The sequence below is a fragment of the Eufriesea mexicana genome, unplaced genomic scaffold, assembly GCF_001483705.2.
Source record: "Eufriesea mexicana isolate 0111107269 unplaced genomic scaffold, ASM148370v2 scaffold2983, whole genome shotgun sequence".
Lineage (NCBI taxonomy): Eukaryota > Metazoa > Arthropoda > Insecta > Hymenoptera > Apidae > Eufriesea > Eufriesea mexicana.
The window spans coordinates 342,505-353,087 of NW_016911049.1; positions in this window are offsets into that span (position 1 = coordinate 342,505).

The window sequence follows — 10,583 nt, forward strand, 5'->3', positions numbered from 1 at the left end:
CGCAAGGTCCAGAACGATTAGCATCCCGCTATGAAGCAATTCCTGTAAATAGGTGGCTCGTCATGGTCCATCAGTGAAATTGATAGCAAACTTGCGATCGTCTCATTTGCCTGAACTCCCCGCGCCCCCGTCTACTTAGTATCCTAATCATGCTCGGCCTCCTGGGAATCTGCGAAGTAATTAAATGTGGAGTAACGAGAGCAAGATCGGATAAGCGAAACTTCGTCTTGAACATCGCGATGTTGCGTTAAATGAAAGCTGTTTTATCGGCATGAAACTCGTGAAAGGAGAAGGCTGAACATAAGTAGCCTAGTATAATTAACAGTCTACTGTTGCAACTGGAATAACATAACATAGCCGGAGTTGATTCAACTATTTCTTCGGATTTAAGAGTCAAAGACAGATTCAGCGACGAATATTGAAGAACAAAAAGTTTTAAAAGAATATGACTACGAATAATAAAATGTAGGATGCTAGGGTTTGGGAGTGCGAGGGAACACTTAGACCTATTTGGACGGGATATTTATGACTGATCGAGATAGAAAGCCTGCGTGTAAAAGAAGAGACTATTAGGTTTAAATAAGAGTACAATGGCTGTCTTGAGACAGTCCTTTATGGAGTTTTTAGCGAAAGTCGATGTGAGAATGTTTGTCGGTTGCATGATCATAGACCAGTTGTCAGTCCAGCCTTTTATTTTATACTTTACTCTTAATCTCATTTAGCTCTGTGTAGTAAGAAAACTGAATACTAAAATAAACTCTACATCCCAGCGATGTGGGGGCGATCCCTTCCCCTGCGTTTTGTCTTTTGTCTCCCGTTTCCTGGAAACATCTTTAACCTGAATGACTAAATAGACAGGTTAGTTTTAACCGTTCGTCCGTTTAATAAACATCTATACAGTTTCTTCCACCGTTTCCACTGGCTACTATTTCTTTGCATTATAACCGCTTAACAAGCTCGTAATAAATATATATTTTAGAATAAAATAACATCTCTTATTTTATATATTTGCCAATCAAACGGTATCCCTATCTATAATTCTTAAGACCAGTGAAATATCGAAATTAAAAAAGTATCTCGAGAAATAGATAATTTTAACGCTGAAAGATGACAGGTAAAATTGTGTTAAAACGTGGCAGTGTTTCCTATAAATATCGACAACTAATGGCACAGTACACGAGACGTGGCACGATAAAAATTCCGTTTGTCTCGAACCATTAGACTTGCACCGGGTGCTCGCGAGCTGTAGCCACGAATAAACTTGTCGCGAGTAGAAGAAAAATGCTCGCAGCTTTTGACGGAAGAGGAACTTTGAAGAATATTGTTGACTCGTTGAAGAATCCGGAGAAACACTCGTAGAACGCTTGCAGAACACTTCTGCAAGATTTGTAGAACACTCGACTTGTTTGGCAGAGAACACTCGCAGAAAACTGGCAGAATGTTAGCAGAACGTTGAACTTGTCCCGAATCGCGATACCGGATCAACTTCCAGATCCCATAAGAAGATAAACTTGGTACGGGTGAGGCTATAGTTCGATTCACTTTTCGATGTCATTCAAAGAGCTTCGATGATGTCTAAAGACCTCTATACAGACCTGTCCGGAGATATACGAGATCATAAATCCGTGTCCAACAGTTTCGAGAGTGCCGTGATATCGTCTGAGGACCGGAATTACAAAAACTGTCAGCCAAGTGAAAACGATCTCTCGTCAAAAAGAAAACGTCGACTATGACAACTTCCTGGGAAAATTAATTCACTTCCCTAATCTTCACGTGTCAAATCTTCCATTTATCGATAAAACTATGAGAACACTAAGTGACACTAAGGGGATCCTAGATCATTCGTAACACAGCGCTATTTAAGTAACTAAAATAACATCGTCGAGATTTAAGAATTTTGACGAACCCAAGGTTATCATTTGACTCAAATTCGCGAAAAGGTACGAGAGGTACTCCCGTAGAAATCTCGGGGTTCACAATACATCAGAGGCACCAGAGAGGAAGTGCAACAGCTTCGAAAACGGCGTGACGGTGATCATACCTGGGACCCTAAATCATTAACATCAATGCGTTACCTGATATAAAATACCAGCGTCCAGGTGTACGAATTTTAACGAATTCAAGATTATCGTTAGACTTTAATTCGCGAAAAGGTACGAGAGGTACTCCCGCAAAAATCTCGGGGTCCACAATACGTCAGAGACATCAGAGAGGAAGTGCAACAGCTTCGAAAACGGCGTGACAGTGGCCACACCTATCCAAAACAACATTCGCGAGATGAGAGGTAAAAGCGACGGAACGCAAAAGGTAAAGAAAAATGAAACGAAGTAGGACAGAGCAGGAGGTTCCGAAACGAGAGGTAACAGTAAAAGGCTTATCGAGGTTAGAGGACGTAAGGATAATTAGAGTGGCCTCGAGATGTGCGCAGCGGAAGCCTTATATTCCAAGCAATGCTCGTTAAAATAACCGTTACGTACTGATAGTGGCTCATTAACGGAAGTTTCGGTTTTAATTGCGTCTGTCTATCCGGTCAGGATGGTTCCTGAAATTTCGACGACGGACCAGCGACTTTATAATTATTCCAAGCAAAAATCTTCAGACCTGGCCGAGTGAACGCCGGTGTCGAGGAATAATTGGGAAAATAGAAGCCCGTTGCTCTGCATGCGCTTCTATCTTTACCCTTGCTTTTCGCATCCCTCGCTCCTCTACCTAGATCTAATTTCCGCATGTGCACCCTCTCGCGCTCGAATTTCATGTTACAGTAACCTCGATGATCGTTAGCTTACACTCGATGAATTTCTTCGAGTACAGATACCGCGTAGACCTTTTTGGAAACCAGAAGATCGCGAAGATCGCTCGACTGTTGTTTCAACCCTTTGTACCCCACTGGAGTCTCTATGGTGACATTGTTAATCTATGTAATTTATGTAATCTACGTGTAATTCGTAAATGTTTCGTTTTCACCAACGAAGGCGAGGAAAATTTTCTATTACGGAATGCAAACTTAATTCGCTGCAAAAGTAGAGTCGTAGATGGATCGAATCAAAAAATTCTTCGAATGCAAAGAGTTGATAACAACCCTGTCAAACAAATTTTAACTTTTCCTCTAATCTGTAATATTCTTGTAGAGTTGACTTTCTTGAATACGAATCCGAAATCAAAACTGCTCTATCACCATCGGCTTCCAAAAATGTTTTCAGAGAAATTCATATTTTTCGAGATCTGAGGGTGATAGAACAACTCCGATTACGGATTCATTTTGAGGAAAGTGAATTCTACAAAAATTACCTAAGTTATCTGTCGTTTCGGTTAAGTTAATCCTGAAATTATTAGATTCTATGAGAATTCTCTTGCAACTTTAATTAAATTAGAGATTAACTTTAGACGTCATAGGAGCTGACAATTCCTTCGTCTTTATACCCCCTGTTTCAAGCATAACGCTATTAACAAAGAAAGTATGGGTCTCGCGACAGTTCTGTCAAAATGTTTAATCAATTTCGGTCGCCATTCTATTCCGAAACCGATGCTAGTTAGCAAGGTACGGAAATTAGAATCAATCGCGACCAATGACGCTTCGTTCACACGAAAATCGGAGTGGCAGCTGGTTATGGGGGTAGAAAGGTCGAACGAACGTCGACTTATCACAGAGCTAAATTAGAATCAACCAGTCCTTGGCCCTGCGCAGTTTCTCATCCCCGGGGAACAGTTTGAGACTTAAGGGCCGAGCTGCCGTATAATTGAACGAGTTAATTAAGCAATTTGCCTAAGTGAGGCCAGCTTAAAGAGGAAAAACATATGACGCTTCGACCCTTTGTTTCGTAAGCTTCGCTTTTTCCCCTATCCCCGAGCAACAAAATGCGCCGTGTTTCTGCTGACTCGTGTCTAGCTTCCGATTTTCCTTTTTCCATCCCCCAACCCTTTGTCTTCATTCCATCCCTCCTACTTTCCCAGCCGGTTCTTTACCGGTCGAAGGCTCCTTTGAACGATGGCCTCAATAACGAGGGCAATTTACTACACCAAAAATCAACGGGACAAGAACATGGCGTGCTTTTTGCCTGACTGGAAAAGAGCCTGGCTCTTGCACCACGGTGAACGTGCACGAGAGTTGTTCTTGCGAACAGCCAGAAATTAATCGTTTAGTTTCGACCGACCTTTGTTTCTAATATTTAGTTTCCGCGGCAGAAACAAGAATAAAACCCCGAAAATAGAGGGACAAACGAACTTTACCGATCAATTGTTCAACGGGAAATATATTAGAGAATTTGTCAAATAACTGGTGGATAACGAAATAAAAGAAGAAGAACCTTGACGTAATTCGTGTTACGAGTTAACCATGGAAAATTGAACGGGAACGAACCATTTAATGCTAATTAGCTCATATATGGTTACTTTATTCGCGATAAAAATGCAAAAGGTTCCGCACAAATTTTATATATACACGTTATCTCAAAATACGTGCGAGCATTCAACATTAACGCATTGTTTCGTGCTCGCTCTATTCATCGCGTAAAAGCATAACGTGAAAGTTACTACGAATTCACTATACTTTTGTTAACTCTGTAACTTTCTGATACTTAACACTTCGACTGCCACGCAATTTTTATATGGTACGCTCATGGGGTCACGATAAAATTTCCATTATTCTATTGCATAATGGTGAATTATCAAAGAATATGACAAAAAAAATGGTGCAAATTATTAATGTCTTCTGTTCAAGGTTCCCTATTTACCTACGTTCGTGAGGTTTTCAAAAAATGGTTAGAATATAAATTTAAAAAATTAGTATCCGAGGACACTGGTGACCACCATGGGCCCACTGAGGAGACAAGCGCCAGTCACTGATGACCACTATAGCAGTCACCGTATTAATAGCGAAGGGGGTGACGTGGGTAAAATGAACGAGAACTATAATGGTGTGGAATATTTGGTTTTATCATCACGGCCATATCGATGGGACTGCTTCGGCGTAATACCTGTCCTGTGGAGTCCTTTTCCTGACGCCCTTTTTTGAGGCAAGCCATTTGCTTTCCCGAGGTGGTCAAGTTGAGACGCATCGTGGAGGAAAACCGCATGACTCGTTTATTACTCATTTACTAGGGGCCCAAAACGGTTTGGCTCCTAGCTGGACAGTGAAAGCCAGGCTTTCTCCACGAAGTCAGGTGCATCCCCATTATAGTTTCTTCAAGATCATCAGCGGCTACCACGTTTCGTTTTCATATTCATATCCAATTCAATGCCTTCCGACAGCAACATATTCACCTGATAATCTCGAGGAATCTACACGCTTCTTCTCTTTCAGCGACTTTCCATATATACGGTTAAATCGATTCGTCAATTCGACTCGATTGGACAAACTTGGCCGGTGGAAAAGAGGGAACAAGGAGGGAAAATCAATTTCGGTGGAAACGCGGCGGAAACCCGGACGCGTCGTGTCAAACGTTCAAATTGCACGTGCACATACTACGACTACGAGGTGCGGCGTAACGAAAATCGCGGGAAAATCGCGGGAAAATCGCGGGAAATTCGCGTGGCACGGTGGCGAAGCAGATGGCGCGTAAACAGAAAAACGAATCTCTTGCCGCGACTCGCCGCGCGTTTCGCAAACAGGCCGGGACGCGGCGTCGCTTTTGCGCCAGCCAAGTAAACTAATGAAAACGTAATTAATGGCGCGGTAGCAGTGGTCGTCGTCGCCTCTGGTCCGTTCCGCGCCGGTCATTTGCATAGATATCATTCTTTTAAACAAACGCATGGCCACCGCGAAATTATTTCTAAACAATAGCTTGTCGCGCGAGATGCCCGGCTGCAGGGGAGGAATAATTGATGCCGCGCGTAAAACACAGCGGTGCATTGTTCGACGAAAACGACCTCTTTTATCGCCGTTTCGAACAGCGAAACTGCTATTCAACCACAGCGATTATGCGTGCGAAACCTAAATGCACTCGACCCTGAGCCATTTTTTCTCGCCTTTCTCTGCTAAACGCGCAGGGTTGCTCGATATCGTGTACGGTTTGCGATAGCGAATTACTAGGATGTAGATGTTGGCTGATAATGTTTCAGCCTAAATTCGAGGCTTGTTGCGACGACCTGGATTTATAGTGGCCATTTAATGGCGGGAGCTTAGGAAAGTCACGGTTATGTTCCGCAGCTGTGACATATGACTACCCAAGCAACTACTAAGAGCGTGGTTAGGACTTCGACCTAAACTCGCTCCTCTGATGTTAGGTGTGACGTCTCAGCTCTGAGGATCTGAGTGACAAGGTTCGTGACGTGGAGATACTGTTAGCCTGTAGTTACCCTGATAGAGAGAGAGATGAACTGACTATAACAGTGAAGTTTTTTAACCACCAATCGTTATCAACGAAATAACTCTACTCTCTGTTCATACTTACAATGTATTATTGAGTGTGAGAGGAATCTTTATTTGGATGGCGTCACCCTGCATCGAGATCTATCTTTGTATATATCGAGGAACCATTCAGTTTATCAATTCCCGAAACAGGGTTCAGTGACGCAATGGGTTGTCATAAAACGGATCTATAAAAACCTAGCCGAAGGGTTCGACGATACACATTTTTTGACAATCCACCGTCTGCACCACGCAATATAGAAAACTTCGAGCCTCAGTATATTTTGTACCGTCAAGAAATATAAAATATAACCAGAATCAAAAGCTCATTTCGACTTATTAATCCGATCTTCACTACATTTATATTTTAAATGCACTTTACCATTACTAAATTCAACACCGTGTTCTTTGTGCTTTATTAGTGCCTGTTCCCAATTCTTCCTCATCCCTCACCCTTGCAATATTCCATACAGCACGAGGTTAAAAAGGGAAGAAATTTTTGAAGAATTTAACGTCATAGCGAATCTAAATCGTTATAAAAAAGCTACCAATTGATTTCATATTTTCCACGGTTCCATGTCATTTCGAGGAACAGCTCTATCGAGGAAACGCAGCGCGATAAGAGTTTTCTGAAACAATAACCGATAGCCTAGGTTCCCTTCGATATTTATACGGACAATTAAGTTGTTCCACGGAACGTATCTCCGACGAAGTTGAAGCGTTGACACAACGTCCCTGTGTTTGTAGTTAAACTACGTGCAGCCAGACCGTTTCTCAGGAAGAGTCGAGCACCTCGTGTGCATAACGGTCCCTTTCGAATGAAAGGTCGAAGACGGAAGAACCGGAGACCGTATAAGTTTCGCGTCTTATCGCGAAACGTAACCGGCTTGACGATTAGGCCAGAGGGAAACTGATACGGTGATCGAACGTTAACTTCGCGGACGAAGGCGACCTTAATAACAAGCGACTTGATTGAAAATAAAACTTGGAAAAATTTCAAGGAAATCTCGACACGAGCAAAATTCTGACGGTTCGTAGATCGATATCGAATTTAATCAAAAGAGGAAAGGAAAAAAAAGGAAGGAAAGAAAAAAATGGCAATTTGACGTTAAATAAATTACATCGTAGAATATTAATTTCCTCCAAGGAAGAATATTCGAGGACTTCAGTTACCAATTATTTGCTTTATTTCTTTCAATATGGCAGCGACGGACACGGGGCCCGCGCCCTCAAATTCGCAACCCCTCGGTGCGCAAATGAACCAGAGACCCAGCGGAAAATGGAACGAAACAAAACAGAAACGGAGCTACGTGGTGGAAGGAGGACAGAAGTGGCCATCGCGAAGCTCGCCGCTTAAAATATTCCCAACGGACCTCGGGAAGGGGTTGCAGTGTCAACGTAAGGGGCGGGTCTCCGAGCGGATTCTTACGCGCGGAGCCGCGTGCACGTGCACGGCGGCGGCTAATTAGTAAAATCAATACGGAAAATCCTGTGTATAAACGGGCAAGCTGTGACAACGGGTGCCGTTCAACCGGCGTTAAACCTAATAAAACCCCATGTTCTCCGCCGCGTCTCGAAATCCGCTAGTGTTAACGACCGCGTGCAATTCGCCCCCGCGTCTCCGGGTTGACGTAATTTTTCACGACTCTAAAGTGTGTATCTGCTCCGACACGGACTAGCTACTGCTCGTAAAAAGAAAGAAACGGGGAGGAAAAAATGAATCCTTCGACGCGGCTGGAAATTGTTCCGGACAGAGGAATTCAGTTTCCCAGCGAGATTTCTGACCAATTTTTATTAGTTCTCGTGTTTCTCGGAACAGGAAGCCTATTTGAAATCAGTTTGAAATTCGAATCGGACCAGCACCTCGTCTCTCGAGCGGGAAAATTGTAAGGGGGCGAGTTCCAACGCTTTGGTCTCTCTCTCGTGACACAGAATCCGCGCGAGAGATGGAGTTTGACGTGAATTTAGCGCACCACTTTTACATTGTACGCGGTGGACATTGAGATAGGCGAGCGAGTTTGTTAGTGGATTATCAGTGAACAAATGCGAATACACTTGGACGAATTTACAGGGGATGTATGTTAACGAGAATACGCTTGGGTAACGGCTCGATGCCCACCCTGAAACAGCGATGGGTGAAATATTTTTTGCCAAATATACGCAAATGATTTTGAGAAATATTTTTGAAACATCGAAAATAGGAATTTAATCGTTTTAACATCGAGCCGATCGTCGAAGCTTTAACTTGGCCATCATCGCGTTTCATTTTTGCACCCCATGCTATGGAATATCAATCGAAAACCTTCCGCTCGATTACGGACGGAGAAAAAGCCTGCCCGATTGTTTTATTTAACCAGTGCTGTCAATGGTCATTATTTTATCGGAATTACGAGAGATACCCTGAGCCGGAAGCATGAAGAAGAGAGGAAGGGGCGAATAGGGGGTTGCAGGTGTACGCTGCGGTGTGCGGTCAGCATTACCCACCCAAGCGCTGTCAGCACCTCCCCTAATCGCCGTTTTTGTCGCCGCACCGGCCATTTCTCTTCCTCCAACCTCGTTCGACCCCTTTCAACCCTTACCTTCGATCCTTCTTCATCCCATCCATATTCTCTCGGTTTCTCGTATTCGTGTTTATGCCCCAGTCACCAGGATATTTCTCTTCGTTTCCTTCACCTCTGTTCTTCCTATACGTTCTCGCGTTCCTCCTTCAAACCCCAATTTAATTGTTTAAACTCCCGTTTTCAAACATTAATTGGGATATTTAGTGCATAACGTTCACGATTTCTGCGTTTGATTACGTTACTTAATCTACCGAAATTAACAACCATCTTTATTACCACGGCTTATATTTTCATTCCTAAGTTTCCCCCCTTTTCGTAGATAATCCCCAATATACAGTCGCGGTGATAATCAAAAAATATACGGAGTATTGAGATAAAACGGGGCATGAAAGACAATGAAACTGTGGCGATCAATGTCCACCATAATGCTCCCATAAATACAAAATTCCTATAGTACCTAAGTATCTCCCGTCTAAGGCAAGGCCTGATAGAAAGCCTTACTGACAAGTCCACTAGCAGGCCCAAAACGAAACGCATCCCTTCTTTGCGTCTTTCTAACTGCTACCTATCAGCCCATCAGGGTACCAACTGGTAGCACCGTAGGAAGCACGAAGACCTCAAACGAATCCCTGTGGGGAGGCCCACAACACTTCCGAAAGTTAATAACTATATTCCTAACGTATAGAAGTCCCCGTTCCCCTTTCTCTCGTGCAAATTAAAGCAAATCACGGATTCGATACCGGGTCATAATCCTGTCGCGGGTCCCTTTGAACGAATAACAAATGATCTCATCAACTCATGTGTCGCTGTCGAATCCGTGGACCGAGACATGAAAGAGGACTTCGTCAGCAATGGTAAACGAGATTACGGGAGGGGGTGAAGGGTGTTGCACGCCTGCAGTCACGTCGTCCAACGGCCGACGTTTCTTTCTCTACCCCTGTTCTTTCATGCCGGAAGCTTACCTAGAACAGAAAGGAAAACGAAATATTAATGACCCTCGTAAAGGTTAGCGACGACGGCGTGTCTCGCCGCTTGGCCTAATAAATCTCTTTGCATCCGCGGGGTAGGCACAATGCCGAGGTCAACATCGACGATCCTCGACGACGGAGGTAAACGCTGTATCGCAATGGCTATCGCGGCGGCGTAACGAATCCATTGTTCTTAATTGCACGCCGTCAAGCTTTACGGGGTGATATTCATCCCTGGCGTCGCGTAACTACGAATTCGTTCCGGCCGGATGCTAATCGGCGCCGTGGCTCGTTCGCGTTTTACGCCTGTCGTATAAACTCCACGACTTGGAGGTTCCTGTCGGTGAATATCGAGGAAAAGATGCCTGGTAACGGAGAGTAATAATAGGAAGATATTTGCGTTTACCGAGGCGGTCAGAACACTGATTCTCGAATGACAGATCGGATTTTGATTTTGATAGACGCGTATCTTCGTGATTTAATTACGTTTGTGTGCCGAGTCAATGGAGGCCTAGTTTATATCTACGACCAATGCCTTGCGGACACGCGGGCCATTTCGAATGCTTGGGCTAGCCCCTGAAAAAAATACTTAGTTTGCATCTAGACTACGGGACACGGCTTTTCCAAGGCGAGACACCGTGTCTTCTGTACAAAATAAATCCATTAACATTCCATTAACACGAAGTAGTGCCTTGATTTCTTAAATAC